Consider the following 24,549-nt stretch of genomic DNA (forward strand, 5'->3'; position numbering starts at 1 on the left):
TTTAAGTTTTGTCAGAAGTGGGATTCGAACCCACGCCTCCAGGAGAGACTGCGGCCTTAACGCAGCGCCTTAGACCACTCGGCCATCCTGACCCCATGCTGCTTTTCCATCTAAAGGGTGAGAAAGATATTAGGAACCAAAAAATGCACAGAGCTTAGGCCAATAGTGGCTAGAGCACGAAAAAAACTCACTGCACTCTTCCAAGAAGACAATCCTATAAGCCACTGCGAGGGAAATGATCATATTTCTCAAGAAAAAAATTACAGTAAACACAGGACTGTCAGAAGTGGGATTTGAAGCCACGCCTCCAGAGGAGACTGCGACCTGAACGCAGCGCCTTAGACCACTCGGCCATCCTGACTTGCTTTCCCAGCATCTTCCAGAGGCCAGACAGCCATGCAGGTGAGGTACTGAAAAGGAATGCCCTCAATTTATTTATCCTATTATATGCACTTCCAACAGATCTTTGAACAATCTGTACAGAGCAGGACCTATGGAGAAATCTTTAGAACTTTGAGGCGAACAAAGAGAAAGTGCTATTCACCAGCCACTTGAATGGCTCAAAGCTGCTTTGAAATTGAGACAATAGCCACCTCTTGGCTGGCTAAAGCAATTTCAACAAGGGATCTCAAAGTCACAACATAGGGTGGAGTATGCAAATTTAAGCAGCCCCTGATCAAAGCCCTAAGGAAATTACTGTAAGTGTGCTGGAGTCCAGTTGTCTACCAGATGCATGGCATTCTTCCAAATTTGCAGGGCCCGTCTGGCCAGGGCATACAAGAGCATGACTCTTCCAGATGACCTCTTACATGGGTCCTATGCTCATTTGGTAAGGATTGCGCTTTGTCAGCAAGACGTTATAGAACCTAAATATATGAGAAACTCCATCTCTCTTGACAAGAGGAGAACGGAATAACGTGCCAAGTGAAGACCAACAGATGCAACTTCCATCAGATGTTAACCTGATAAAGGAGATTAAATCTCCAAAAGGCATGTCAGAAGAGGGATTCGAACCCACGCCTCCAAAGGAGACTGTGGCCTAAACACAGCGCCTTAGACCTCTCGGCCATCCTGACAGAATAGGCTTTTAAGAAATGAATAAAAGTTACTCAGAAACGTCTACCTCCATGCAAGCCTGACATAATTTAAACCTTCAAACACAAGGTGCAACTTTATGCACAGGACAATAAACACAGAAGAACACATACGAAAGCACTTTATTTCACAGGTATACAGTTTTCATGCTTTTAGAACACCACATACCTCTCACCAGCTATTTAGGGTCCTGTATCCGACTCACAACATTTCCTTGCCTGCGACCTCTCTCTCTACACAAACAACTACAGCACAGGAAGTAGGAAGGCAATAGGTGGGGCAGTTTATGCAAATTTATGCTGCTAATGTGCCTTGCAGATTCATGCAGGATTTCTAGATCCTTGCTGGATACAAGAGAGTAGGCCTTGTTCCAGATAAACTATCCCTAGCAGGGAAAGTCTGAGCACAGGCACTCTTTTGCTCTTTAGCCCCTGGCCTGGGACTCACTCTCACTTGCTGAGGCGTGAAATTCTGCATACCAACTTTGCACAGAAGGTATGTTTGTGGTTGTTTGTGGTTGTTTGGGGATGGGTGGGAGGTCAAGAGCAGGGAAAAGCAGGTCTCCTTCACTACTAGACTACTCTTCTATGCCTCCCTGCCGTTCACTCACTCTGTCTTTGTTTCATTCTCTCCTTCCACAACACTCCTTCTCATTCACTCGCTCTATCACTTGTATTTTTGCCCTTGCTCTGCATTCTATAGTGGAAACATCTCTTGAATGAAGCATCTGAAAATGACGTGACATAAAATTTAAAACCTCCTTATTCTAAACCTAAAACATCACAAGACTTAATGTAACCCATTTCTTTCATAAAAAAGATTTTTAAAGTACCCCACAAAAGAAATATAAAACACCACGAGTGCTAGAAGAATATTACATTAACGTTAAAGATAGAATAGGGCAAATGCATTTGCAGTTGAAACTGAAGTTTGGTACTTATTCAGATATTATTTACATTGCCAATTTTTAGCTGAGATTCTAAAGGAACTGAGAGAGAAAATGGAATTCAAGTTTTGTCAGAAGTGGGATTCGAACCCACGCCTCCAGGAGAGACTGCGGCCTTAATGCAGCGCCTTAGACCACTCGGCCATCCTGACCCCATGCTGCTTTTTCATCTAAAGGGTGAGAAAGATATTAGGAACCAAAAAATGCACAGAGCTTAGGCCAATAGTGGCTAGAGCAAGAAAAAAACTCACTGCACTCTTCCAAGAAGACAATCCTATAAGCCACTGCGAGGGAAATGATCATATTTCTCAAGAAAAAAATTAGAGTAAACACAGGACTGTCAGAAGTGGGATTTGAACCCACGCCTCCAGAGGAGACTGCGACCTGAACGCAGCGCCTGAGACCACTCGGCCATCCTGACTTGCTTTCCCAGCATCTTCCAGAGGCCAGACAGCCATGCAGGTGAGGTACTGAAAAGGAATGCCCTCAATTTATTTATCCTATTATATGCACTTCCAACAGATCTTTGAACAATCTGTACAGAGCAGGACCTATGGAGAACTCTTTAGAACTTTGAGGCGAACAAAGAGAAAGTGCTATTCACCAGCCACTTGAACGGCTCAAAGCTGCTTTGAAATTGAGACAATAGCCACCTCTTGGCTGGCTAAAGCAATTTCAAAAAGGGATCTCAAAGTCACAACATAGGGTGGAGTATGCAAATTTAAGCAGCCCCTGATCAAAGCCCTAAGGAAATTGCTGTAAGTGTGCTGGAGTCCAGTTGTCTACCAGATGCATGGCATTCTTCCAAATTTGCAGGGCCCGTCTGGCCAGGGCATACAAGAGCATGACTCTTCCAGATGACCTCTTACATGGGTCCTATGCTCATTTGGTAAGGATTGCGCTTTGTCAGCAAGACGTTATAGAACCTAAATATATGAGAAACCCCATCTCTCTTGACAAGAGGAGAACGGAATAACGTGCCAGGTGAAGACCAACAGATGCAACTTCCATCAGATGTTAACCTGATAAAGGAGATTAAATCTCCAAAAGGCATGTCAGAAGTGGGATTCGAACCCACGCCTCCAAAGGAGACTGTGGCCTGAACACAGCACCTTAGACCTCTCGGCCATCCTGACAGTACACGCTTTTAAGAAATGAATAAAAGTTACTCAGAAACGTCTACCTCCATGCAAGCCTGAAATAATTTAAACCTTCAAACACAAGGTGCAACTTTATGCACAGGACAATAAACACAGAAGAACACATACGAAAGCACTTTATTTCACAGGTATACAGTTTTCATGCTTTTAGAACACCACATACCTCTCACCAGCTATTTAGGGTCCTGTATCCGACTCACAACATTTCCTTGCCTGCGACCTCTCTCTCTACACAAACAACTACAGCACAGGAAGTAGGAAGGCAATAGGTGGGGCAGTTTATGCAAATTTATGCTGCCAATGTGCCTTGCAGATTCATGCAGGATTTCTAGATCCTTGCTGGATACAAGAGAGAAGGACTTGTTCCAGATAAACTATCCCTAGCAGGGAAAGTCTGAGCACAGGCACTCTTTTGCTCTTTAGCCCCTGGCCTGGGACTCACCCTCACTTGCTGAGGTGTGAAATTCTGCATACCAACTTTGCACAGAAGGTATGTTTGTGGTTGTTTGGGGATGGGTGGGAGGTCAAGAGCAGGGAAAAGCAGGTCTCCTTCACTACTAGACTCCTCTTCTATACCTCCCTGCCATTCACTCACTCTGTCTTTGTTTCATTCTCTCCTTCCACAACACTCCTTTTCACTCACTCGCTCTATCACTTGTATTTTTGCCCTTGCTCTGCATTCTATAGTGGAAACATCTCTTGAATGAAGCATCTGAAGATGACGTGACATAAAATTTAAAACCTCCTTATTGGAAACCTAAAACATCACAAGACTTAATGTAACCCATTTCTTTCATAAAAAAGATTTTTAAAGTACCCCACAAAAGAAATATAAAACACCACGAGTGCTAGAAGAATATTACATTAACGTTAAAGATAGAATAGGGCAAATGCATTTGCAGTTGAAACTGAAGTTTGGTACTTATTCAGATATTATTTACATTGCCAATTTTTAGCTGAGATTCTAAAAGAACTGAGAGAGAAAATGGAATTCAAGTTTTGTCAGAAGTGGGATTCGAACCCACGCCTCCAGGAGAGACTGCGGCCTTAACGCAGCGCCTTAGACCACTCAGCCATCCTGACCCCATGCTGCTTTTTCATCTAAAGGGTGAGAAAGATATTAGGAACCAAAAAATGCACAGAGCTTAGGCCAATAGTGGCTAGAGCAAGAAAAAAACTCACTGCACTCTTCCAAGAAGACAATCCTATAAGCCACTGCGAGGGAAATGATCATATTTCTCAAGACAAAAAGTAGAGTAAACACAGGACTGTCAGAAGTGGGATTTGAACCCACACCTCCAGAGGAGACTGCGACCTGAACGCAGCGCCTTAGACCACTCGGCCATCCTGACTTGCTTTCCCAGCATCTTCCAGAGGCCAGACAGCCATGCAGGTGAGGTACTGAAAAGGAATGCCCTCAATTTATTTATACTATTATATGCACTTCCAACAGATCTTTGAACAATCTGTACAGAGCAGGACTTATGGAGAACTCTTTAGAACTTTGAGGCGAACAAAGAGAAAGTGCTATTCACCAGCCACTTGAACGGCTCAAAGCTGCTTTGAAATTGAGACAATAGCCACCTCTTGGCTGGCTAAAGCAATTTCAACAAGGGATCTCAAAGTCACAACATAGGGTGGAGTATGCAAATTTAAGCAGCCCCTGATCAAAGCCCTGAGGAAATTGCTGTAAGTGTGCTGGAGTCCAGTTGTCTACCAGATGAATGGCATTCTTCCAAATTTGCAGGGCCCATCTGGCCAGGGCATACAAGAGCATGACTCTTCCAGATGACCTCTTACATGGGTCCTATGCTCATTTGGTAAGGATTGCGCTTTGTCAGCAAGACGTTATAGAACCTAAATATATGAGAAACCCCATCTCTCTTGACAAGAGGAGAACGGAATAACGTGCCAAGTGAAGACCAACAGATGCAACTTCCATCAGATGTTAACCTGATAAAGGAGATTAAATCTCCAAAAGGCATGTCAGTAGTGGGATTCGAACCCACGCCTCCAAAGGAGACTGTGGCCTAAACACAGCACCTTAGACCTCTCGGCCATCCTGACAGTATAGGCTTTTAAGAAATGAATAAAAGTTACTCAGAAACGTCTACCTCCATGCAAGCCTGAAATAATTTAAACCTTCAAACACAAGGTGCAACTTTATGCACAGGACAATAAACACAGAAGAACACATACGAAAGCACTTTATTTCACAGGTATACAGTTTTCATGCTTTTAGAACACCACATACCTCTCACCAGCTATTTAGGGTCCTGTATCCGACTCACAACATTTCCTTGCCTGCGACCTCTCTCTCTACACAAACAACTACAGCACAGGAAGTAGGAAGGCAATAGGTGGGGCAGTTTATGCAAATTTATGCTGCCAATGTGCCTTGCAGATTCATGCAGGATTTCTAGATCCTTGCTGGATACAAGAGAGTAGGCCTTGTTCCAGATAAACTATCCCTAGCAGGGAAAGTCTGAGCACAGGCACTCTTTTGCTCTTTAGCCCCTGGCCTGGGACTCACCCTCACTTGCTGAGGCGTGAAATTCTGCATACCAACTTTGCACAGAAGGTATGTTTGTGGTTGTTTGGGGATGGGTGGGAGGTCAAGAGCAGGGAAAAGCAGGTCTCCTTCACTACTAGACTCCTCTTCTATGCCTCCCTGCCGTTCACTCACTCTGTCTTTGTTTCATTCTCTCCTTCCACAACACTCCTTCTCGCTCACTCGCTCTATCACTTGTATTTTTGCCCTTGCTCTGCATTCTATAGTGGAAACATCTCTTGAATGAAGCATCTGAAAATGACGTGACATAAAATTTAAAACCTCCTTATTGGAAACCTAAAACATGACAAGACTTAATGTAACCCATTTCTTTCATAAAAAAGATTTTTAAAGTACCCCACAAAAGAAATATAAAACACCACGAGTGCTAGAAGAATATTACATTAACGTTAAAGATAGAATAGGGCAAATGCATTTGCAGTTGAAACTGAAGTTTGGTACTTATTCAGATATTACTTACATTGCCAATTTTTAGCTGAGATTCTAAAGGAACTGAGAGAGAAAATGGAATTTAAGTTTTGTCAGAAGTGGGATTCGAACCCACGCCTCCAGGAGAGACTGCGGCCTTAACGCAGCGCCTTAGACCACTCGGCCATCCTGACCCCATGCTGCTTTTCCATCTAAAGGGTGAGAAAGATATTAGGAACCAAAAAATGCACAGAGCTTAGGCCAATAGTGGCTAGAGCACGAAAAAAACTCACTGCACTCTTCCAAGAAGACAATCCTATAAGCCACTGCGAGGGAAATTATCATATTTCTCAAGACAAAAAGTAGAGTAAACACAGGACTGTCAGAAGTGGGATTTGAACCCACACCTCCAGAGGAGACTGCGACCTGAACGCAGCGCCTTAGACCACTCAGCCATCCTGACTTGCTTTCCGAGCATCTTCCAGAGGCCAGACAGCCATGCAGGTGAGGTACTGAAAAGGAATGCCCTCAATTTATTTATCCTATTATATGCACTTCCAACAGATCTTTGAACAATCTGTACAGAGCAGGACTTATGGAGAACTCTTTAGAACTTTGAGGCGAACAAAGAGAAAGTGCTATTCACCAGCCACTTGAACGGCTCAAAGCTGCTTTGAAATTGAGACAATAGCCACCTCTTGGCTGGCTAAAGCAATTTCAACAAGGGATCTCAAAGTCACAACATAGGGTGGAGTATGCAAATTTAAGCAGCCCCTGATCAAAGCCCTGAGGAAATTGCTGTAAGTGTGCTGGAGTCCAGTTGTCTACCAGATGAATGGCATTCTTCCAAATTTGCAGGGCCCATCTGGCCAGGGCATACAAGAGCATGACTCTTCCAGATGACCTCTTACATGGGTCCTATGCTCATTTGGTAAGGATTGCGCTTTGTCAGCAAGACGTTATAGAACCTAAATATATGAGAAACCCCATCTCTCTTGACAAGAGGAGAACGGAATAACGTGCCAAGTGAAGACCAACAGATGCAACTTCCATCAGATGTTAACCTGATAAAGGAGATTAAATCTCCAAAAGGCATGTCAGAAGTGGGATTCGAACCCACGCCTCCAAAGGAGACTGTGGCCTAAACACAGCACCTTAGACCTCTCGGCCATCCTGACAGTATAGGCTTTTAAGAAATGAATAAAAGTTACTCAGAAACGTCTACCTCCATGCAAGCCTGAAATAATTTAAACCTTCAAACACAAGGTGCAACTTTATGCACAGGACAATAAACACAGAAGAACACATACGAAAGCACTTTATTTCACAGGTATACAGTTTTCATGCTTTTAGAACACCACATACCTCTCACCAGCTATTTAGGGTCCTGTATCCGACTCACAACATTTCCTTGCCTGCGACCTCTCTCTCTACACAAACAACTACAGCACAGGAAGTAGGAAGGCAATAGGTGGGGCAGTTTATGCAAATTTATGCTGCCAATGTGCCTTGCAGATTCATGCAGGATTTCTAGATCCTTGCTGGATACAAGAGAGTAGGCCTTGTTCCAGATAAACTATCCCTAGCAGGGAAAGTCTGAGCACAGGCACTCTTTTGCTCTTTAGCCCCTGGCCTGGGACTCACCCTCACTTGCTGAGGCGTGAAATTCTGCATACCAACTTTGCACAGAAGGTATGTTTGTGGTTGTTTGGGGATGGGTGGGAGGTCAAGAGCAGGGAAAAGCAGGTCTCCTTCACTACTAGACTCCTCTTCTATGCCTCCCTGCCGTTCACTCACTCTGTCTTTGTTTCATTCTCTCCTTCCACAACACTCCTTCTCGCTCACTCGCTCTATCACTTGTATTTTTGCCCTTGCTCTGCATTCTATAGTGGAAACATCTCTTGAATGAAGCATCTGAAAATGACGTGACATAAAATTTAAAACCTCCTTATTGGAAACCTAAAACATGACAAGACTTAATGTAACCCATTTCTTTCATAAAAAAGATTTTTAAAGTACCCCACAAAAGAAATATAAAACACCACGAGTGCTAGAAGAATATTACATTAACGTTAAAGATAGAATAGGGCAAATGCATTTGCAGTTGAAACTGAAGTTTGGTACTTATTCAGATATTACTTACATTGCCAATTTTTAGCTGAGATTCTAAAGGAACTGAGAGAGAAAATGGAATTTAAGTTTTGTCAGAAGTGGGATTCGAACCCACGCCTCCAGGAGAGACTGCGGCCTTAACGCAGCGCCTTAGACCACTCGGCCATCCTGACCCCATGCTGCTTTTTCATCTAAAGGGTGAGAAAGATATTAGGAACCAAAAAATGCACAGAGCTTAGGCCAATAGTGGCTAGAGCACGAAAAAAACTCACTGCACTCTTCCAAGAAGACAATCCTATAAGCCACTGCGAGGGAAATGATCATATTTCTCAAGAAAAAAATTAGAGTAAACACAGGACTGTCAGAAGTGGGATTTGAAGCCACGCCTCCAGAGGAGACTGCGACCTGAACGCAGCGCCTTAGACCACTCGGCCATCCTGACTTGCTTTCCCAGCATCTTCCAGAGGCCAGACAGCCATGCAGGTGAGGTACTGAAAAGGAATGCCCTCAATTTATTTATCCTATTATATGCACTTCCAACAGATCTTTGAACAATCTGTACAGAGCAGGACCTATGGAGAAATCTTTAGAACTTTGAGGCGAACAAAGAGAAAGTGCTATTCACCAGCCACTTGAATGGCTCAAAGCTGCTTTGAAATTGAGACAATAGCCACCTCTTGGCTGGCTAAAGCAATTTCAACAAGGGATCTCAAAGTCACAACATAGGGTGGAGTATGCAAATTTAAGCAGCCCCTGATCAAAGCCCTGAGGAAATTGCTGTAAGTGTGCTGGAGTCCAGTTGTCTACCAGATGAATGGCATTCTTCCAAATTTGCAGGGCCCGTCTGGCCAGGGCATACAAGAGCATGACTCTTCCAGATGACCTCTTACATGGGTCCTATGCTCATTTGGTAAGGATTGCGCTTTGTCAGCAAGACGTTATAGAACCTAAATATATGAGAAACTCCATCTCTCTTGACAAGAGGAGAACGGAATAACGTGCCAAGTGAAGACCAACAGATGCAACTTCCATCAGATGTTAACCTGATAAAGGAGATTAAATCTCCAAAAGGCATGTCAGAAGTGGGATTCGAACCCACGCCTCCAAAGGAGACTGTGGCCTAAACACAGCGCCTTAGACCTCTCGGCCATCCTGACAGAATAGGCTTTTAAGAAATGAATAAAAGTTACTCAGAAACGTCTACCTCCATGCAAGCCTGACATAATTTAAACCTTCAAACACAAGGTGCAACTTTATGCACAGGACAATAAACACAGAAGAACACATACGAAAGCACTTTATTTCACAGGTATACAGTTTTCATGCTTTTAGAACACCACATACCTCTCACCAGCTCTTTAGGGTCCTGTATCCGACTCACAACATTTCCTTGCCTGCGACCTCTCTCTCTACACAAACAACTACAGCACAGGAAGTAGGAAGGCAATAGGTGGGGCAGTTTATGCAAATTTATGCTGCTAATGTGCCTTGCAGATTCATGCAGGATTTCTAGATCCTTGCTGGATACAAGAGAGTAGGCCTTGTTCCAGATAAACTATCCCTAGCAGGGAAAGTCTGAGCACAGGCACTCTTTTGCTCTTTAGCCCCTGGCCTGGGACTCACTCTCACTTGCTGAGGCGTGAAATTCTGCATACCAACTTTGCACAGAAGGTATGTTTGTGGTTGTTTGTGGTTGTTTGGGGATGGGTGGGAGGTCAAGAGCAGGGAAAAGCAGGTCTCCTTCACTACTAGACTACTCTTCTATGCCTCCCTGCCGTTCACTCACTCTGTCTTTGTTTCATTCTCTCCTTCCACAACACTCCTTCTCACTCACTCGCTCTATCACTTGTATTTTTGCCCTTGCTCTGCATTCTATAGTGGAAACATCTCTTGAATGAAGCATCTGAAAATGACGTGACATAAAATTTAAAACCTCCTTATTGGAAACCTAAAACATCACAAGACTTAATGTAACCCATTTCTTTCATAAAAAAGATTTTTAAAGTACCCCACAAAACAAATATAAAACACCACGAGTGCTAGAAGAATATTACATTAACGTTAAAGATAGAATAGGGCAAATGCATTTGCAGTTGAAACTGAAGTTTGGTACTTATTCAGATATTATTTACATTGCCAATTTTTAGCTGAGATTCTAAAGGAACTGAGAGAGAAAATGGAATTCAAGTTTTGTCAGAAGTGGGATTCGAACCCACGCCTCCAGGAGAGACTGCGGCCTTAATGCAGCGCCTTAGACCACTCGGCCATCCTGACCCCATGCTTCTTTTTCATCTAAAGGGTGAGAAAGATATTAGGAACCAAAAAATGCACAGAGCTTAGGCCAATAGTGGCTAGAGCAAGAAAAAAACTCACTGCACTCTTCCAAGAAGACAATCCTATAAGCCACTGCGAGGGAAATGATCATATTTCTCAAGAAAAAAATTAGAGTAAACACAGGACTGTCAGAAGTGGGATTTGAACCCACGCCTCCAGAGGAGACTGCGACCTGAACGCAGCGCCTGAGACCACTCGGCCATCCTGACTTGCTTTCCCAGCATCTTCCAGAGGCCAGACAGCCATGCAGGTGAGGTACTGAAAAGGAATGCCCTCAATTTATTTATCCTATTATATGCACTTCCAACAGATCTTTGAACAATCTGTACAGAGCAGGACCTATGGAGAACTCTTTAGAACTTTGAGGCGAACAAAGAGAAAGTGCTATTCACCAGCCACTTGAACGGCTCAAAGCTGCTTTGAAATTGAGACAATAGCCACCTCTTGGCTGGCTAAAGCAATTTCAAAAAGGGATCTCAAAGTCACAACATAGGGTGGAGTATGCAAATTTAAGCAGCCCCTGATCAAAGCCCTAAGGAAATTGCTGTAAGTGTGCTGGAGTCCAGTTGTCTACCAGATGCATGGCATTCTTCCAAATTTGCAGGGCCCGTCTGGCCAGGGCATACAAGAGCATGACTCTTCCAGATGACCTCTTACATGGGTCCTATGCTTATTTGGTAAGGATTGCGCTTTGTCAGCAAGACGTTATAGAACCTAAATATATGAGAAACCCCATCTCTCTTGACAAGAGGAGAACGGAATAACGTGCCAGGTGAAGACCAACAGATGCAACTTCCATCAGATGTTAACCTGATAAAGGAGATTAAATCTCCAAAAGGCATGTCAGAAGTGGGATTCGAACCCACGCCTCCAAAGGAGACTGTGGCCTGAACACAGCACCTTAGACCTCTCGGCCATCCTGACAGTACACGCTTTTAAGAAATGAATAAAAGTTACTCAGAAACGTCTACCTCCATGCAAGCCTGAAATAATTTAAACCTTCAAACACAAGGTGCAACTTTATGCACAGGACAATAAACACAGAAGAACACATACGAAAGCACTTTATTTCACAGGTATACAGTTTTCATGCTTTTAGAACACCACATACCTCTCACCAGCTATTTAGGGTCCTGTATCCGACTCACAACATTTCCTTGCCTGCGACCTCTCTCTCTACACAAACAACTACAGCACAGGAAGTAGGAAGGCAATAGGTGGGGCAGTTTATGCAAATTTATGCTGCCAATGTGCCTTGCAGATTCATGCAGGATTTCTAGATCCTTGCTGGATACAAGAGAGAAGGACTTGTTCCAGATAAACTATCCCTAGCAGGGAAAGTCTGAGCACAGGCACTCTTTTGCTCTTTAGCCCCTGGCCTGGGACTCACCCTCACTTGCTGAGGTGTGAAATTCTGCATACCAACTTTGCACAGAAGGTATGTTTGTGGTTGTTTGGGGATGGGTGGGAGGTCAAGAGCAGGGAAAAGCAGGTCTCCTTCACTACTAGACTCCTCTTCTATACCTCCCTGCCATTCACTCACTCTGTCTTTGTTTCATTCTCTCCTTCCACAACACTCCTTTTCACTCACTCGCTCTATCACTTGTATTTTTGCCCTTGCTCTGCATTCTATAGTGGAAACATCTCTTGAATGAAGCATCTGAAGATGACGTGACATAAAATTTAAAACCTCCTTATTGGAAACCTAAAACATCACAAGACTTAATGTAACCCATTTCTTTCATAAAAAAGATTTTTAAAGTACCCCACAAAAGAAATATAAAACACCACGAGTGCTAGAAGAATATTACATTAACGTTAAAGATAGAATAGGGCAAATGCATTTGCAGTTGAAACTGAAGTTTGGTACTTATTCAGATATTATTTACATTGCCAATTTTTAGCTGAGATTCTAAAAGAACTGAGAGAGAAAATGGAATTCAAGTTTTGTCAGAAGTGGGATTCGAACCCACGCCTCCAGGAGAGACTGCGGCCTTAACGCAGCGCCTTAGACCACTCAGCCATCCTGACCCCATGCTGCTTTTTCATCTAAAGGGTGAGAAAGATATTAGGAACCAAAAAATGCACAGAGCTTAGGCCAATAGTGGCTAGAGCAAGAAAAAAACTCACTGCACTCTTCCAAGAAGACAATCCTATAAGCCACTGCGAGGGAAATGATCATATTTCTCAAGACAAAAAGTAGAGTAAACACAGGACTGTCAGAAGTGGGATTTGAACCCACACCTCCAGAGGAGACTGCGACCTGAACGCAGCGCCTTAGACCACTCGGCCATCCTGACTTGCTTTCCCAGCATCTTCCAGAGGCCAGACAGCCATGCAGGTGAGGTACTGAAAAGGAATGCCCTCAATTTATTTATACTATTATATGCACTTCCAACAGATCTTTGAACAATCTGTACAGAGCAGGACTTATGGAGAACTCTTTAGAACTTTGAGGCGAACAAAGAGAAAGTGCTATTCACCAGCCACTTGAACGGCTCAAAGCTGCTTTGAAATTGAGACAATAGCCACCTCTTGGCTGGCTAAAGCAATTTCAACAAGGGATCTCAAAGTCACAACATAGGGTGGAGTATGCAAATTTAAGCAGCCCCTGATCAAAGCCCTGAGGAAATTGCTGTAAGTGTGCTGGAGTCCAGTTGTCTACCAGATGAATGGCATTCTTCCAAATTTGCAGGGCCCATCTGGCCAGGGCATACAAGAGCATGACTCTTCCAGATGACCTCTTACATGGGTCCTATGCTCATTTGGTAAGGATTGCGCTTTGTCAGCAAGACGTTATAGAACCTAAATATATGAGAAACCCCATCTCTCTTGACAAGAGGAGAACGGAATAACGTGCCAAGTGAAGACCAACAGATGCAACTTCCATCAGATGTTAACCTGATAAAGGAGATTAAATCTCCAAAAGGCATGTCAGAAGTGGGATTCGAACCCACGCCTCCAAAGGAGACTGTGGCCTAAACACAGCACCTTAGACCTCTCGGCCATCCTGACAGTATAGGCTTTTAAGAAATGAATAAAAGTTACTCAGAAACGTCTACCTCCATGCAAGCCTGAAATAATTTAAACCTTCAAACACAAGGTGCAACTTTATGCACAGGACAATAAACACAGAAGAACACATACGAAAGCACTTTATTTCACAGGTATACAGTTTTCATGCTTTTAGAACACCACATACCTCTCACCAGCTATTTAGGGTCCTGTATCCGACTCACAACATTTCCTTGCCTGCGACCTCTCTCTCTACACAAACAACTACAGCACAGGAAGTAGGAAGGCAATAGGTGGGGCAGTTTATGCAAATTTATGCTGCCAATGTGCCTTGCAGATTCATGCAGGATTTCTAGATCCTTGCTGGATACAAGAGAGTAGGCCTTGTTCCAGATAAACTATCCCTAGCAGGGAAAGTCTGAGCACAGGCACTCTTTTGCTCTTTAGCCCCTGGCCTGGGACTCACCCTCACTTGCTGAGGCGTGAAATTCTGCATACCAACTTTGCACAGAAGGTATGTTTGTGGTTGTTTGGGGATGGGTGGGAGGTCAAGAGCAGGGAAAAGCAGGTCTCCTTCACTACTAGACTCCTCTTCTATGCCTCCCTGCCGTTCACTCACTCTGTCTTTGTTTCATTCTCTCCTTCCACAACACTCCTTCTCGCTCACTCGCTCTATCACTTGTATTTTTGCCCTTGCTCTGCATTCTATAGTGGAAACATCTCTTGAATGAAGCATCTGAAAATGACGTGACATAAAATTTAAAACCTCCTTATTGGAAACCTAAAACATGACAAGACTTAATGTAACCCATTTCTTTCATAAAAAAGATTTTTAAAGTACCCCACAAAAGAAATATAAAACACCACGAGTGCTAGAAGAATATTACATTAACGTTAAAGATAGAATAGGGCAAATGCATTTGCAGTTGAAACTGAAGTTTGGTACTTATTCAGATATTACTTACATTGCCAATTTTTAGCTGAGATTCTAAAGGAACTGAGAGAGAAAATGGAATTTAAGTTTTGTCAGAAGTGGGATTCGAACCCACGCCTCCAGGAGAGACTGCGGCCTTAACGCAGCGCCTTAGACCACTCGGCCATCCTGACCCCATGCTGCTTTTCCATCTAAAGGGTGAGAAAGATATTAGGAACCAAAAAATGCACAGAGCTTAGGCCAATAGTGGCTAGAGCACGAAAAAAACTCACTGCACTCTTCCAAGAAGACAATCCTATAAGCCACTGCGAGGGAAATTATCATATTTCTCAAGACAAAAAGTAGAGTAAACACAGGACTGTCAGAAGTGGGATTTGAACCCACACCTCCAGAGGAGACTGCGACCTGAACGCAGCGCCTTAGACCACTCAGCCATCCTGACTTGCTTTCCGAGCATCTTCCAGAGGCCAGACAGCCATGCAGGTGAGGTACTGAAAAGGAATGCCCTCAATTTATTTATCCTATTATATGCACTTCCAACAGATCTTTGAACAATCTGTACAGAGCAGGACTTATGGAGAACTCTTTAGAACTTTGAGGCGAACAAAGAGAAAGTGCTATTCACCAGCCACTTGAACGGCTCAAAGCTGCTTTGAAATTGAGACAATAGCCACCTCTTGGCTGGCTAAAGCAATTTCAACAAGGGATCTCAAAGTCACAACATAGGGTGGAGTATGCAAATTTAAGCAGCCCCTGATCAAAGCCCTGAGGAAATTGCTGTAAGTGTGCTGGAGTCCAGTTGTCTACCAGATGAATGGCATTCTTCCAAATTTGCAGGGCCCATCTGGCCAGGGCATACAAGAGCATGACTCTTCCAGATGACCTCTTACATGGGTCCTATGCTCATTTGGTAAGGATTGCGCTTTGTCAGCAAGACGTTATAGAACCTAAATATATGAGAAACCCCATCTCTCTTGAAAAGAGGAGAACGGAATAACGTGCCAAGTGAAGACCAACAGATGCAACTTCCATCAGATGTTAACCTGATAAAGGAGATTAAATCTCCAAAAGGCATGTCAGAAGTGGGATTCGAACCCACGCCTCCAAAGGAGACTGTGGCCTAAACACAGCACCTTAGACCTCTCGGCCATCCTGACAGTATAGGCTTTTAAGAAATGAATAAAAGTTACTCAGAAACGTCTACCTCCATGCAAGCCTGAAATAATTTAAACCTTCAAACACAAGGTGCAACTTTATGCACAGGACAATAAACACAGAAGAACACATACGAAAGCACTTTATTTCACAGGTATACAGTTTTCATGCTTTTAGAACACCACATACCTCTCACCAGCTATTTAGGGTCCTGTATCCGACTCACAACATTTCCTTGCCTGCGACCTCTCTCTCTACACAAACAACTACAGCACAGGAAGTAGGAAGGCAATAGGTGGGGCAGTTTATGCAAATTTATGCTGCCAATGTGCCTTGCAGATTCATGCAGGATTTCTAGATCCTTGCTGGATACAAGAGAGTAGGCCTTGTTCCAGATAAACTATCCCTAGCAGGGAAAGTCTGAGCACAGGCACTCTTTTGCTCTTTAGCCCCTGGCCTGGGACTCACCCTCACTTGCTGAGGCGTGAAATTCTGCATACCAACTTTGCACAGAAGGTATGTTTGTGGTTGTTTGGGGATGGGTGGGAGGTCAAGAGCAGGGAAAAGCAGGTCTCCTTCACTACTAGACTCCTCTTCTATGCCTCCCTGCCGTTCACTCACTCTGTCTTTGTTTCATTCTCTCCTTCCACAACACTCCTTCTCGCTCACTCGCTCTATCACTTGTATTTTTGCCCTTGCTCTGCATTCTATAGTGGAAACATCTCTTGAATGAAGCATCTGAAAATGACGTGACATAAAATTTAAAACCTCCTTATTGGAAACCTAAAACATGACAAGACTTAATGTAACCCATTTCTTTCATAAAAAAGATTTTTAAAGTACCCCACAAAAGAAATATAAAACACCACGAGTGCTAGAAGAATATTACATTAACGTTAAAGATAGAATAGGGCAAATGCATTTGCAGTTGAAACTGAAGTTTGGTACTTATTCAGATATTACTTACATTGCCAATTTTTAGCTGAGATTCTAAAGGAACTGAGAGAGAAAATGGAATTTAAGTTTTGTCAGAAGTGGGATTCGAACCCACGCCTCCAGGAGAGACTGCGGCCTTAACGCAGCGCCTTAGACCACTCGGCCATCCTGACCCCATGCTGCTTTTCCATCTAAAGGGTGAGAAAGATATTAGGAACCAAAAAATGCACAGAGCTTAGGCCAATAGTGGCTAGAGCACGAAAAAAACTCACTGCACTCTTCCAAGAAGACAATCCTATAAGCCACTGCGAGGGAAATGATCATATTTCTCAAGAAAAAAATTAGAGTAAACACAGGACTGTCAGAAGTGGGATTTGAAGCCACGCCTCCAGAGAAGACTGCGACCTGAACGCAGCGCCTTAGACCACTCGGCCATCCTGACTTGCTTTCCCAGCATCTTCCAGAGGCCAGACAGCCATGCAGGTGAGGTACTGAAAAGGAATGCCCTCAATTTTTTTATCCTATTATATGCACTTCCAACAGATCTTTGAACAATCTGTACAGAGCAGGACCTATGGAGAAATCTTTAGAACTTTGAGGCGAACAAAGAGAAAGTGCTATTCACCAGCCACTTGAATGGCTCAAAGCTGCTTTGAAATTGAGACAATAGCCACCTCTTGGCTGGCTAAAGCAATTTCAACAAGGGATCTCAAAGTCACAACATAGGGTGGAGTATGCAAATTTAAGCAGCCCCTGATGAAAGCCCTGAGGAAATTGCTGTAAGTGTGCTGGAGTCCAGTTGTCTACCAGATGAATGGCATTCTTCCAAATTTGCAGGGCCCGTCTGGCCAGGGCATACAAGAGCATGACTCTTCCAGATGACCTCTTACATGGGTCCTATGCTCATTTGGTAAGGATTGCGCTTTGTCAGCAAGACGTTATAGAACCTAAATATATGAGAAACTCCATCTCTCTTGACAAGAGGAGAACGGAATAACGTGCCAAGTGAAGACCAACAGATGCAACTTCCATCAGATGTTAACCTGATAAAGGAGATTAAATCTCCAAAAGGCATGTCAGAAGTGGGATTCGAACCCACGCCTCCAAAGGAGACTGTGGCCTAAACACAGCGCCTTAGACCTCTCGGCCATCCTGACAGAATAGGCTTTTAAGAAATGAATAAAAGTTACTCAGAAACGTCTACCTCCATGCAAGCCTGACATAATTTAAACCTTCAAACACAAGGTGCAACTTTATGCACAGGACAATAAACACAGAAGAACACATACGAAAGCACTTTATTTCACAGGTATACAGTTTTCATGCTTTTAGAACACCACATACCTCTCACCAGCTCTTTAGGGTCCTGTATCCGACTCACAACATTTCCTTGCCTGCGACCTCTCTCTCTACACAAACAACTACAGCACAGGAAGTAGGAAGGCAATAGGTGGGGCAGTTTATGCAAATTTATGCTGCTAATGTGCCTTGCAGATTCATGCAGGATTTCTAGATCCTTGCTGGATACAAGAGAGTAGGCCTTGTTCCAGATAAACTATCCCTAGCAGGGAAAGTCTGAGCACAGGCACTCTTTTGCTCTTTAGCCCCTGGCCTGGGACTCACTCTCACTTGCTGAGGCGTGAAATTCTGCATACCAACTTTGCACAGAAGGTATGTTTGTGGTTGTTTGTGGTTGTTTGGGGATGGGTGGGAGGTCAAGAGCAGGGAAAAGCAGGTCTCCTTCACTACTAGACTACTCTTCTATGCCTCCCTGCCGTTCACTCACTCTGTCTTTGTTTCATTCTCTCCTTCCACAACACTCCTTCTCACTCACTCGCTCTATCACTTGTATTTTTGCCCTTGCTCTGCATTCTATAGTGGAAACATCTCTTGAATGAAGCATCTGAAAATGACGTGACATAAAATTTAAAACCTCCTTATTGGAAACCTAAAACATCACAAGACTTAATGTAACCCATTTCTTTCATAAAAAAGATTTTTAAAGTACCCCACAAAAGAAATATAAAACACCACGAGTGCTAGAAGAATATTACATTAACGTTAAAGATAGAATAGGGCAAATGCATTTGCAGTTGAAACTGAAGTTTGGTACTTATTCAGATATTATTTACATTGCCAATTTTTGCTGAGATTCTAAAGGAACTGAGAGAGAAAATGGAATTCAAGTTTTGTCAGAAGTGGGATTCGAACCCACGCCTCCAGGAGAGACTGCGGCCTTAACGCAGCGCCTTAGACCACTCGGCCATCCTGACCCCATGCTGCTTTTTCATCTAAAGGGTGAGAAAGATATTAGGAACCAAAAAATGCACAGAGCTTAGGCCAATAGTGGCTAGAGCAAGAAAAAAACTCACTGCACTCTTCCAAGAAGACAATCCTATAAGCCACTGCGAGGGAAATGATCATATTTCTCAAGAAAAAAATTAGAGTAAACACAGGACTGTCAGAAGTGGGATTTGAACCCACGCCTCCAGAGGAGACTGCGACCTGAACGCAGCGCCTGAGACCACTCGGCTATCCTGACTTGCTTTCCCAGCATCTTCCAGAGGCCAGACAGCCATGCAGGTGAGGTACTGAAAAGGAATGCCCTCAATTTATTTATCCTATTATATGCACTTCCAACAGATCTTTGAACAATCTGTACAGAGCAGGACCTATGGAGAACTCTTTAGAACTTTGAGGCGAACAAAGAGAAAGTGCTATTCACCAGCCACTTGAACGGCTCAAAGCTGCTTTGAAATTGAGACAATAGCCACCTCTTGGCTGGCTAAAGCAATTTCAAAAAGGGATCTCAAAGTCACAACATAGGGTGGAGTATGCAAATTTAAGCAGCCCCTGATCAAAGCCCTAAGGAAATTGCTGTAAGTGTGCTGGAGTCCAGTTGTCTACCAGATGCATGGCATTCTTCCAAATTTGCAGGGCCCGTCTGGCCAGGGCATACAAGAGCATGACTCTTCCAGATGACCTCTTACATGGGTCCTATGCTCATTTGGTAAGGATTGCGCTTTGTCAGCAAGACGTTATAGAACCTAAATATATGAGAAACTCCATCTCTCTTGACAAGAGGAGAACGGAATAACGTGCCAAGTGAAGACCAACAGATGCAACTTCCATCAGATGTTAACCTGATAAAGGAGATTAAATCTCCAAAAGGCATGTCAGAAGTGGGATTCGAACCCACGCCTCCAAAGGAGACTGTGGCCTAAACACAGCGCCTTAGACCTCTCGGCCATCCTGACAGAATAGGCTTTTAAGAAATGAATAAAAGTTACTCAGAAACGTCTACCTCCATGCAAGCCTGACATAATTTAAACCTTCAAACACAAGGTGCAACTTTATGCACAGGACAATAAACACAGAAGAACACATACGAAAGCACTTTATTTCACAGGTATACAGTTTTCATGCTTTTAGAACACCACATACCTCTCACCAGCTCTTTAGGGTCCTGTATCCGACTCACAACATTTCCTTGCCTGCGACCTCTCTCTCTACACAAACAACTACAGCACAGGAAGTAGGAAGGCAATAGGTGGGGCAGTTTATGCAAATTTATGCTGCTAATGTGCCTTGCAGATTCATGCAGGATTTCTAGATCCTTGCTGGATACAAGAGAGTAGGCCTTGTTCCAGATAAACTATCCCTAGCAGGGAAAGTCTGAGCACAGGCACTCTTTTGCTCTTTAGCCCCTGGCCTGGGACTCACTCTCACTTGCTGAGGCGTGAAATTCTGCATACCAACTTTGCACAGAAGGTATGTTTGTGGTTGTTTGTGGTTGTTTGGGGATGGGTGGGAGGTCAAGAGCAGGGAAAAGCAGGTCTCCTTCACTACTAGACTACTCTTCTATGCCTCCCTGCCGTTCACTCACTCTGTCTTTGTTTCATTCTCTCCTTCCACAACACTCCTTCTCACTCACTCGCTCTATCACTTGTATTTTTGCCCTTGCTCTGCATTCTATAGTGGAAACATCTCTTGAATGAAGCATCTGAAAATGACGTGACATAAAATTTAAAACCTCCTTATTGGAAACCTAAAACATCACAAGACTTAATGTAACCCATTTCTTTCATAAAAAAGATTTTTAAAGTACCCCACAAAAGAAATATAAAACACCACGAGTGCTAGAAGAATATTACATTAACGTTAAAGATAGAATAGGGCAAATGCATTTGCAGTTGAAACTGAAGTTTGGTACTTATTCAGATATTATTTACATTGCCAATTTTTGCTGAGATTCTAAAGGAACTGAGAGAGAAAATGGAATTCAAGTTTTGTCAGAAGTGGGATTCGAACCCACGCCTCCAGGAGAGACTGCGGCCTTAACGCAGCGCCTTAGACCACTCGGCCATCCTGACCCCATGCTGCTTTTTCATCTAAAGGGTGAGAAAGATATTAGGAACCAAAAAATGCACAGAGCTTAGGCCAATAGTGGCTAGAGCAAGAAAAAAACTCACTGCACTCTTCCAAGAAGACAATCCTATAAGCCACTGCGAGGGAAATGATCATATTTCTCAAGAAAAAAATTAGAGTAAACACAGGACTGTCAGAAGTGGGATTTGAACCCACGCCTCCAGAGGAGACTGCGACCTGAACGCAGCGCCTGAGACCACTCGGCTATCCTGACTTGCTTTCCCAGCATCTTCCAGAGGCCAGACAGCCATGCAGGTGAGGTACTGAAAAGGAATGCCCTCAATTTATTTATCCTATTATATGCACTTCCAACAGATCTTTGAACAATCTGTACAGAGCAGGACCTATGGAGAACTCTTTAGAACTTTGAGGCGAACAAAGAGAAAGTGCTATTCACCAGCCACTTGAACGGCTCAAAGCTGCTTTGAAATTGAGACAATAGCCACCTCTTGGCTGGCTAAAGCAATTTCAAAAAGGGATCTCAAAGTCACAACATAGGGTGGAGTATGCAAATTTAAGCAGCCCCTGATCAAAGCCCTAAGGAAATTGCTGTAAGTGTGCTGGAGTCCAGTTGTCTACCAGATGCATGGCATTCTTCCAAATTTGCAGGGCCCGTCTGGCCAGGGCATACAAGAGCATGACTCTTCCAGATGACCTCTTACATGGGTCCTATGCTCATTTGGTAAGGATTGCGCTTTGTCAGCAAGACGTTATAGAACCTAAATATATGAGAAACCCCATCTCTCTTGACAAGAGGAGAACGGAATAACGTGCCAGGTGAAGACCAACACATGCAACTTCCATCAGATGTTAACCTGATAAAGGAGATTAAATCTCCAAAAGGCATGTCAGAAGTGGGATTCGAACCCACGCCTCCAAAGGAGACTGTGGCCTGAACACAGCACCTTAGACCTCTCGGCCATCCTGACAGTACAGGCTTTTAAGAAATGAATAAAAGTTACTCAGAAACGTCTACCTCCATGCAAGCCTGAAATAATTTAAACCTTCAAACACAAGGTGCAACTTTATGCACAGGACAATAAACACAGAAGAACACATACGAAAGCACTTTATTTCACAGGTATACAGTTTTCATGCTTTTAGAACACCACATACCTCTCACCAGCTATTTAGGGTCCTGTATCCGACTCACAACATTTCCTTGCCTGCGACCTCTCTCTCTACACAAACAACTACAGCACAGGAAGTAGGAAGGCAATAGGTGGGGCAGTTTATGCAAATTTATGCTGCCAATGTGCCTTGCAGATTCATGCAGGATTTCTAGATCCTTGCTGGATACAAGAGAGAAGGACTTGTTCCAGATAAACTATCCCTAGCAGGGAAAGTCTGAGCACAGGCACTCTTTTGCTCTTTAGCCCCTGGCCTGGGACTCACCCTCACTTGCTGAGGTGTGAAATTCTGCATACCAACTTTGCACAGAAGGTATGTTTGTGGTTGTTTGGGGATGGGTGGGAGGTCAAGAGCAGGGAAAAGCAGGTCTCCTTCACAACTAGACTCCTCTTCTATACCTCCCTGCCATTCACTCACTCTGTCTTTGTTTCATTCTCTCCTTCCACAACACTCCTTTTCACTCACTCGCTCTATCACTTGTATTTTTGCCCTTGCTCTGCATTCTATAGTGGAAACATCTCTTGAATGAAGCATCTGAAGATGACGTGACATAAAATTTAAAACCTCCTTATTGGAAACCTAAAACATCACAAGACTTAATGTAACCCATTTCTTTCATAAAAAAGATTTTTAAAGTACCCCACAAAAGAAATATAAAACACCACGAGTGCTAGAAGAATATTACATTAACGTTAAAGATAGAATAGGGCAAATGCATTTGCAGTTGAAACTGAAGTTTGGTACTTATTCAGATATTATTTACATTGCCAATTTTTAGCTGAGATTCTAAAAGAACTGAGAGAGAAAATGGAATTCAAGTTTTGTCAGAAGTGGGATTCGAACCCACGCCTCCAGGAGAGACTGCGGCCTTAACGCAGCACCTTAGACCACTCAGCCATCCTGACCCCATGCTGCTTTTTCATCTAAAGGGTGAGAAAGATATTAGGAACCAAAAAATGCACAGAGCTTAGGCCAATAGTGGCTAGAGCAAGAAAAAAACTCACTGCACTCTTCCAAGAAGACAATCCTATAAGCCACTGCGAGGGAAATGATCATATTTCTCAAGACAAAAAGTAGAGTAAACACAGGACTGTCAGAAGTGGGATTTGAACCCACACCTCCAGAGGAGACTGCGACGTGAACGCAGAGCCTTAGACCACTCGGCCATCCTGACTTGCTTTCCCAGCATCTTCCAGAGGCCAGACAGCCATGCAGGTGAGGTACTGAAAAGGAATGCCCTCAATTTATTTATCCTATTATATGCACTTCCAACAGATCTTTGAACAATCTGTACAGAGCAGGACTTATGGAGAACTCTTTAGAACTTTGAGGCGAACAAAGAGAAAGTGCTATTCACCAGCCACTTGAACGGCTCAAAGCTGCTTTGAAATTGAGACAATAGCCACCTCTTGGCTGGCTAAAGCAATTTCAACAAGGGATCTCAAAGTCACAACATAGGGTGGAGTATGCAAATTTAAGCAGCCCCTGATCAAAGCCCTGAGGAAATTGCTGTAAGTGTGCTGGAGTCCAGTTGTCTACCAGATGAATGGCATTCTTCCAAATTTGCAGGGCCCATCTGGCCAGGGCATACAAGAGCATGACTCTTCCAGATGACCTCTTACATGGGTCCTATGCTCATTTGGTAAGGATTGCGCTTTGTCAGCAAGACGTTATAGAACCTAAATATATGAGAAACCCCATCTCTCTTGACAAGAGGAGAACGGAATAACGTGCCAAGTGAAGACCAACAAATGCAACTTCCATCAGATGTTAACCTGATAAAGGAGATTAAATCTCCAAAAGGCATGTCAGAAGTGGGATTCGAACCCACGCCTCCAAAGGAGACTGCGGCCTAAACACAGCACCTTAGACCTCTCGGCCATCCTGACAGTATAGGCTTTTAAGAAATGAATAAAAGTTACTCAGAAACGTCTACCTCCATGCAAGCCTGAAATAATTTAAACCTTCAAACACAAGGTGCAACTTTATGCACAGGACAATAAACACAGAAGAACACATACGAAAGCACTTTATTTCACAGGTATACAGTTTTCATGCTTTTAGAACACCACATACCTCTCACCAGCTATTTAGGGTCCTGTATCCGACTCACAACATTTCCTTGCCTGCGACCTCTCTCTCTACACAAACAACTACAGCACAGGAAGTAGGAAGGCAATAGGTGGGGCAGTTTATGCAAATTTATGCTGCCAATGTGCCTTGCAGATTCATGCAGGATTTCTAGATCCTTGCTGGATACAAGAGAGAAGGACTTGTTCCAGATAAACTATCCCTAGCAGGGAAAGTCTGAGCACAGGCACTC

General features: G+C 43.5%; 23 non-coding genes across 23 annotated transcripts; all 23 read right to left on the reverse strand.

Annotated features, from left to right (window-relative positions):
- Positions 1 to 9: 9 nt before the first annotated feature.
- Positions 10 to 92, reverse strand: TRNAL-AAG (transfer RNA leucine (anticodon AAG)). The gene has a single exon. It is a non-coding gene; the product is annotated as a tRNA-Leu (tRNA).
- Positions 93 to 993: 901 nt separating this feature from the next.
- TRNAL-UAG (transfer RNA leucine (anticodon UAG)) lies at positions 994 to 1,076 on the reverse strand. Its single transcript has one exon. It is a non-coding gene; the product is annotated as a tRNA-Leu (tRNA).
- A 1,034-nt stretch (positions 1,077 to 2,110) lies between these two features.
- On the reverse strand, positions 2,111 to 2,193 carry TRNAL-AAG (transfer RNA leucine (anticodon AAG)). The gene has a single exon. It is a non-coding gene; the product is annotated as a tRNA-Leu (tRNA).
- A 2,008-nt stretch (positions 2,194 to 4,201) lies between these two features.
- Positions 4,202 to 4,284, reverse strand: TRNAL-AAG (transfer RNA leucine (anticodon AAG)). The gene has a single exon. It is a non-coding gene; the product is annotated as a tRNA-Leu (tRNA).
- Positions 4,285 to 4,470: 186 nt separating this feature from the next.
- Positions 4,471 to 4,553, reverse strand: TRNAL-CAG (transfer RNA leucine (anticodon CAG)). The gene has a single exon. It is a non-coding gene; the product is annotated as a tRNA-Leu (tRNA).
- Positions 4,554 to 6,292: 1,739 nt separating this feature from the next.
- Positions 6,293 to 6,375, reverse strand: TRNAL-AAG (transfer RNA leucine (anticodon AAG)). Its single transcript has one exon. It is a non-coding gene; the product is annotated as a tRNA-Leu (tRNA).
- Positions 6,376 to 7,276: 901 nt separating this feature from the next.
- TRNAL-UAG (transfer RNA leucine (anticodon UAG)) lies at positions 7,277 to 7,359 on the reverse strand. Its single transcript has one exon. It is a non-coding gene; the product is annotated as a tRNA-Leu (tRNA).
- Positions 7,360 to 8,383: 1,024 nt separating this feature from the next.
- Positions 8,384 to 8,466, reverse strand: TRNAL-AAG (transfer RNA leucine (anticodon AAG)). The gene has a single exon. It is a non-coding gene; the product is annotated as a tRNA-Leu (tRNA).
- Positions 8,467 to 9,367: 901 nt separating this feature from the next.
- Positions 9,368 to 9,450, reverse strand: TRNAL-UAG (transfer RNA leucine (anticodon UAG)). The gene has a single exon. It is a non-coding gene; the product is annotated as a tRNA-Leu (tRNA).
- Positions 9,451 to 10,484: 1,034 nt separating this feature from the next.
- On the reverse strand, positions 10,485 to 10,567 carry TRNAL-AAG (transfer RNA leucine (anticodon AAG)). Its single transcript has one exon. It is a non-coding gene; the product is annotated as a tRNA-Leu (tRNA).
- A 2,008-nt stretch (positions 10,568 to 12,575) lies between these two features.
- On the reverse strand, positions 12,576 to 12,658 carry TRNAL-AAG (transfer RNA leucine (anticodon AAG)). The gene has a single exon. It is a non-coding gene; the product is annotated as a tRNA-Leu (tRNA).
- Positions 12,659 to 12,844: 186 nt separating this feature from the next.
- Positions 12,845 to 12,927, reverse strand: TRNAL-CAG (transfer RNA leucine (anticodon CAG)). The gene has a single exon. It is a non-coding gene; the product is annotated as a tRNA-Leu (tRNA).
- Positions 12,928 to 13,559: 632 nt separating this feature from the next.
- On the reverse strand, positions 13,560 to 13,642 carry TRNAL-UAG (transfer RNA leucine (anticodon UAG)). Its single transcript has one exon. It is a non-coding gene; the product is annotated as a tRNA-Leu (tRNA).
- Positions 13,643 to 14,666: 1,024 nt separating this feature from the next.
- On the reverse strand, positions 14,667 to 14,749 carry TRNAL-AAG (transfer RNA leucine (anticodon AAG)). The gene has a single exon. It is a non-coding gene; the product is annotated as a tRNA-Leu (tRNA).
- Positions 14,750 to 15,650: 901 nt separating this feature from the next.
- TRNAL-UAG (transfer RNA leucine (anticodon UAG)) lies at positions 15,651 to 15,733 on the reverse strand. Its single transcript has one exon. It is a non-coding gene; the product is annotated as a tRNA-Leu (tRNA).
- Positions 15,734 to 16,757: 1,024 nt separating this feature from the next.
- On the reverse strand, positions 16,758 to 16,840 carry TRNAL-AAG (transfer RNA leucine (anticodon AAG)). The gene has a single exon. It is a non-coding gene; the product is annotated as a tRNA-Leu (tRNA).
- Positions 16,841 to 17,741: 901 nt separating this feature from the next.
- Positions 17,742 to 17,824, reverse strand: TRNAL-UAG (transfer RNA leucine (anticodon UAG)). Its single transcript has one exon. It is a non-coding gene; the product is annotated as a tRNA-Leu (tRNA).
- Positions 17,825 to 18,857: 1,033 nt separating this feature from the next.
- On the reverse strand, positions 18,858 to 18,940 carry TRNAL-AAG (transfer RNA leucine (anticodon AAG)). Its single transcript has one exon. It is a non-coding gene; the product is annotated as a tRNA-Leu (tRNA).
- A 901-nt stretch (positions 18,941 to 19,841) lies between these two features.
- TRNAL-UAG (transfer RNA leucine (anticodon UAG)) lies at positions 19,842 to 19,924 on the reverse strand. The gene has a single exon. It is a non-coding gene; the product is annotated as a tRNA-Leu (tRNA).
- Positions 19,925 to 20,957: 1,033 nt separating this feature from the next.
- TRNAL-AAG (transfer RNA leucine (anticodon AAG)) lies at positions 20,958 to 21,040 on the reverse strand. The gene has a single exon. It is a non-coding gene; the product is annotated as a tRNA-Leu (tRNA).
- A 2,008-nt stretch (positions 21,041 to 23,048) lies between these two features.
- Positions 23,049 to 23,131, reverse strand: TRNAL-AAG (transfer RNA leucine (anticodon AAG)). The gene has a single exon. It is a non-coding gene; the product is annotated as a tRNA-Leu (tRNA).
- A 186-nt stretch (positions 23,132 to 23,317) lies between these two features.
- Positions 23,318 to 23,400, reverse strand: TRNAV-CAC (transfer RNA valine (anticodon CAC)). Its single transcript has one exon. It is a non-coding gene; the product is annotated as a tRNA-Val (tRNA).
- A 632-nt stretch (positions 23,401 to 24,032) lies between these two features.
- Positions 24,033 to 24,115, reverse strand: TRNAL-UAG (transfer RNA leucine (anticodon UAG)). Its single transcript has one exon. It is a non-coding gene; the product is annotated as a tRNA-Leu (tRNA).
- Between the last annotated feature and the right edge of the window lie 434 nt (positions 24,116 to 24,549).

The sequence above is a fragment of the Triturus cristatus genome, chromosome 6 (assembly GCF_964204655.1).
Source record: "Triturus cristatus chromosome 6, aTriCri1.1, whole genome shotgun sequence".
Classification (NCBI taxonomy): Eukaryota; Metazoa; Chordata; class Amphibia; order Caudata; family Salamandridae; genus Triturus; species Triturus cristatus.